The sequence below is a fragment of the Marmota monax genome, unplaced genomic scaffold, assembly GCF_021218885.2.
Source record: "Marmota monax isolate L192 unplaced genomic scaffold, Marmota_monax_Labrador192_F-V1.1 WCK01_AAM20220418_F8-fsc00215, whole genome shotgun sequence".
Taxonomy (NCBI): domain Eukaryota; kingdom Metazoa; phylum Chordata; class Mammalia; order Rodentia; family Sciuridae; genus Marmota; species Marmota monax.
The window spans coordinates 2095353-2100927 of record NW_026695214.1 but is presented as its reverse complement, the minus strand read 5'-3'; the positions used below and the strand labels follow the sequence as shown (position 1 = coordinate 2100927).

General features: G+C 49.1%; 1 long non-coding RNA gene across 1 annotated transcript; it reads right to left on the bottom strand.

The window, feature by feature from the left end:
* Positions 1–430: 430 nt before the first annotated feature.
* On the bottom strand, positions 431–5348 carry LOC124084126 (uncharacterized). Its single transcript, XR_006849049.2, has 2 exons — positions 4366–5348; positions 431–2117 (listed from the first exon to the last, which is right to left on the bottom strand). It is a non-coding gene; the product is annotated as an uncharacterized LOC124084126 (long non-coding RNA).
* Between the last annotated feature and the right edge of the window lie 227 nt (positions 5349–5575).

The following is a 5575-nucleotide window of genomic DNA, read 5'->3' as shown; positions in this document are numbered from 1 at the left end:
CAACTTCATGAGACCCTGTCTCAAAATAAAAAATAAAGGGGACCAGGGATGTGGCTCAGTGGCAGAGCACCTCTGGGTTCAATCCACAGTACCAAAAAGAAAGAATTGGAAAAGAGGAAATATTAGTGACTCACCTGTAGGAGTGTAGTTGCTCTCTGAGATGTCATTTTGGGTCATTGTATATTAGATTGGCAGCTCTTAGGGAAAAAACCACAGGAGACTGAAGGTATAGCTCAGCAGTGCTTGAGTAGAAGGCCTAAGGCCATGGATTCCATCCCAGCACCACCAAAAGCCAAAACCAATACCCCCCACCCCCACCCCCCAAAAAACTATAGGGATAGCCCTTCATGACCTTGTATGCATCAGGCAGTGGTTTCTGAGACACGACTTCTAAAGCACAAACAACAAAAGGAAAATAGGAAAATTGGACTTCAAATTAAAAACTTTCATGCTTCAAAGAACACCATCCAAAGTGAAAAGCTGCGGACACAGCTCCATCTGTAGAGCGCTTGCCTCACCTGCACCAGGCCCTGGGCTCAGTCCCCAGCACCACACACACATTAAAAGAAGTGGAAAGATGGGCTGGGAGTGTAGCTAGGTCAGTGGTGGGTGCTTGCCTAGTGCTGCAAGGTCCAGCACTGCCAAAAAAAAAAAAAGTGAAAAGACAAGGCTGAGGTCTAGCTTAGTGCGCACAGAGGCCTGGGTTCCATCCCACACTGCACACCCACAAGCCTGCACGTGCACACACAAAGTGGAAGGCAACTTGCAGGATGGAAAAAGACTTTTTTTGAAAACCAAGGATCTGCCAAGGGGCTGACGTCTGGAACATATGAAGAACAAAAGGACACATAACCCAGTTAAAAATGGGCAAAGGAGCTGAACAGGCATTCTTCCAAAGAAGATATAGAAACGGCCACTGAACACAGGCAAAGACGTTTCACATCACCACCATCAGGGATGGAAATCAAAACCTCAGGAGAGGCACTTCATCCCAGTAGGAGGGCTGGCAAGAAGACAGCAACATGCCGGGCACCAGGGTGCACGGCTGTCAATCCCAGTGGCTGGGGTGGCTGAGGCAGGAGGATTGCAAGTTCAAAGCCAGCCTCAGCAATTTAGGGAGGCCCCAATCAACTTTATGAGACCCTGTCTCAAAAAATAAAAAAAGACTGGGGATGTGGCTCAGTGGTTAAGGAGAAGATGGTAACAGGCTGAGCAGTGGTGGTGTGTCTGCGATCCCAGTGACTTGTGAGGCTGAGGCAGGAGGATGCGAGTTCGAGGGCAGCCTGGAGAACTTAACAAGACCTGTCTCAAGAAAAAAAGGGCTGATGGGTGGTTCAGTGGTATAGCACAGGCCTAGCATGTGCAAGACCCTAGGTTCTATCCTAGCACCAAACATAACAATAACAAGTGAAAGCGAAGAATTTAGTGCAGCCGTAACCTTCACACACTGTAGGTGGGTGTGTCACATGATGCAGCTGTTGTGGATAGAGTCAAATGGCTCAAGAGTTACGACATGACACAGCTAGTCCACTCCTAGGTGCTTACCCAGGAGAAATGACACTGTCCACACAAAGTCATATGCAGATGTTCACAGAAGCATGTGCACAATAGCCAAAAGATGGACACAACCCAGATGGCCCTCAGCTGTGCGTGGGCGGACATGGGCTGGAATGTTATTCAGCCATGGAGAGGGCTAGCACAGTGATGTGTGTTTCAGAAGGGATGTGCCCTGAGATCCTTATGCTAGGTGAGAGATGCCAGTCACAAAAGACACATTATATGGTTCCATTTACACAAAATGTCCAGAACAGCCAAATCCACAGAGCGAGCAAGTAGGTGAGGGGTTGCCAGGGCCAGGGGCATGGAGTGATGGCTGGATAACTGTGAGCACAGGCTCCCTGGGTGTGGCAGGTGCTGAGTCCCAATGTTGCACTCTGGGGACATACTAACAAGACACGGAAGTGGGCACTACAGATGGGTAGACTTGAAGGCATATGGATCATGTCTCAATACAGCTGCCATTTGCTTATTTTGGTGGTGATGGAGACCAAACCTGGGTCCTCATGCATGCTAGGCAAACTACCGCTGAGTTACACTCCCAGCCAAGTCATTGATACCTAAAGAGAATTTAAAAAGAAATTAGTGTGATGGGAGGAACTGCAAGAAGCGAGAAGGATGGGGTAAAGAGACAGACAAATCTGAGCCGGGACAGGTGGCGAAGAGAGGCCAGGGTCTGCGGGCCTCAAGAGGCCTTGGGCAGGCTTGGTGGTGCTCTCCCTGGATCTGTGCCAGCTTGGCTCCCATCTGGAGAGGATCCTGGAATGTTGAGGGTGGAGGCAAAGTCCAGCATCCAGTTGGTTGTGACCTGGGTTAGGGTGGTGGCTGTGGGGCGAGAAAGGCGATTTGAAGAAGTGGCCTAGCAATGGGCAGGAATTATCAGAGGATGAGTGGGGACAGTCACTCATCCTTCATAAATTTTGGTTATTCTGAAATTTACTTTTCCTCAACGAAACCTAAATTGCCCCTTGGCTTGAATTTTTGCTCCAGAACTAGCCTTGGTCCCCATGTCCCTCAGTGTTAAATTATAAAAGAAACCCGTGCTTGGGGGGAATTCTGGCCACGGAGTGCAGGGAGGGCAATGAGAGGAGCCGCAGCCCTCTTTCCCTCTGTGTTCTCCCCCTACTGGCAGCCATGTTTTCTGCCCATGTGTCCTGGACACTTTGAGGCCCGTCCATCCACAGGTTGGCAGCTCCTCGTCAGCGACTGCCTTCAACTCTTAAACTGCACTTTGTTCCTCCAGAAGTGTCCTGTATCTAATGGCACCCAGGCAGGGTCTGCTGTGGGCAGATGCCACAGTGAGTGTCCCGTGCATTCGTCTGTGGCACAGCTGTGAACAGCTCTGCAGGAGAAACTTGGAGAAACTCTGGAATCCCACAGGCTCTGAGTGTGTGTACTTGCCATTCTGCCAAGTGGTCCTTGGCAGGTTCTCCTCTTTGGGTTCTTACCATGAGGACGTGACTTGCTTCTGCAGCACATGTTTATTTAGCACCAGCAGCATGCCAAGCACTGTTCTGGGTGTCTGGGACACATCAAAGGACGCGTTAGAGACAAAATCCCTGTCCTCCTGGGGCTTCCATGCCAGCGGGAGACAGGTGATTAACAGTAAGTACTGAGAGTGGGTGATGACTGTTGGGGTTGTCCTGAGGCCAGGGGCAACCCAGGACGCAGGGTGTCCAGTGCTCACACTGTGAGGGTCTTGGGTTCAGCCTGTAGTTATTAAGACATATTCCTTAAGTCAGTTAGTAGCTGTGAACATCAGAGCAGGCTGAAAGAGGTTCAGGAATGCTGGGGCACAGTCTAAATGGGCAGCTGCAGTGAGAAAGTGACATTTGAATGAAGATTTAACAAAATAGTGGCAGTCCTGGGACAAGGAAAGTGTCTCCGCTTTTATTTGCGTTTCCTTTCTTCCCAGTGGGCTTCTCAGTCCGCTGGCTGTGGTTCCCTGCCCCTGACCAGCCTGAATCTTTGTACGCAGCCACTCATGGCTGCAGCTTGAAGTCTCTGTACACACTGGCGTGGGTAGCTGTGGGAACCACTTTGCTTTGTGCTTCCAGAGCAGAGGTCTGCTTTCCTGGCGAGAGCATCGCTGCTGATTCCTAAGTGTGCTCCTAAGTGGACCAGGCGCTCCCTCTAGTGGCAGACACAAACCCTGGAGCCCAGGGCTTCCTTAACTGCTCTGAAAAAGACGCCAAGAATAAGCGGGAAGTGCCCAGCCAGGGTGAGAATGGGAGCAGACATACTTCTCACCCAGATGGATGGACTCAGGCTGTCTGTGCTGCAGTTGGCATTGTCTGGCAGAAGTCCTCCAAAGCAGCCAGGCCTTCACCCAACTGTCTGCCTCCGGGAGGGCTTCCTGAGGGACTGACGGAGGGCGCAGAGTGGTATACAGGAAGATGCTCCTCAGTATTGCTTTCCCCAGGAAACTGGGGACACCTGAGCCCAGATGGGGCTGGTTTGCACCAATTCAACACAATAGACAAGAGCCATCAGAAATCATGGTGGATTTGTTGTGTGAATCCTAAGTGCCCTTTTAACCATTTTTTTTTAACTTTAGAAACAAACTGAGGTAGAAATTAACGTAAAACAGAAAGGGGACAAACAATAACAAACAATAAACAAGACAGGACAATGAAACACACAACAGGTAAGGCGCCAAAGACAAATTTAACCTACAGAAAACCAGACTTGGACCAGAGGACCAAGGGAAACCAGACTCGGACCAGGGGACCAAGGGAGACCAGACTCGGACCAGGGGACCAAGGGAGACCAGACGCAGACCAGGGGACCAAGGGAGACCAGACTTACCTTCCCTGGGGAAACAGATGACTCTTGTAGTTTTAGGTGGGTGGGGGTTGGTGGAGAGATGGCCCTAGGGCTGAGGAACATCTTTTCAGAGGCCTTCCCCTAGGTGATCGTTCCACCACCTCACCTTCCTTGTGCGACCGCCAGAATGCAAGAAAAGTAGATCTCGCTGGGGCCTCCAAACATTTCGGGGCAGGTCACTCAGAAAGCATACCGAGTCCCAGTTTTGTCCAAATTGAAGAGTCTTTATTTAGCTAGCCGGCTGGTGACTGCTCCCTGCAGCACCCCTAACTGTCTCTACAAGGAAAAGCCCCGAGCCTGAGCATTTTAGGATATTTAAAGGCAAAAACCACATCTGGGTTGACGTAGCTGCAAGAATGCAGGTACAGAAGCTGAATTGGGCAGTTAGCGAGACAATGCAATGGGTAAGTTGGTATTTCCCATGGGAATTTCCAGGTTGGCATAGTAGCAAGCAAGCAGAAGGGAAGGAGGTCAAAATGACCCTAGTTCAGCACAAGTTAGAGAGTGGTTACTAACGTCTAGACAATCGATCTCTGACAATGTGCATTGCCCCAGAAAAATGGAAAGCAAAGAGAACAATTTTACATTGTATAAGAATTACTATTTTGTGTTGCCAAGTATGCTCTGCTAGGAAACTATTAGTGGGAACAGAGGCGGGGCTTTCCCATGGGAAAAGAATTTCTTACATGCTATGGAGTCTCAGGGTAAAATGGAGTCTGTTTGGTCATTGCCCATATAGCCTGGCCCATAACAAAGGAATCTGATGAAAGTGCTAGATCCTTTTCCCTGAAAAATGAGCCATGAGCCTGCAGCAGTAGTGCATGACTGTAATTCCAACAACTCAGAGGCTGAGGCAGGAGGATTGCAAGTTGGAGGCCAGCCTCAGTAACTTAGACTCTGTCTCAAAATGAAAAATACAAAGGGCTGGAGATGTAGCTCTATGGTACAGCACCCCTGGGTGCCACCCCCAGTACTATGACAACAACAACAATGCAAAATAAAGTGGAAAAAAAACCCATTAGCAAATACTAATAAATGTTGAAGGAATAATGAAGTAGAATAGTATCATCTGAACGTTGCTATTCAATCTTTTGAAGAATGATATTTAAATCTTGTGTGTGTGAGGTATACTTCTAGCCAATTTACATTTTTGTTTAGAGACAGGGTCTTGCTGTTACTGAGGCTGGCCTTG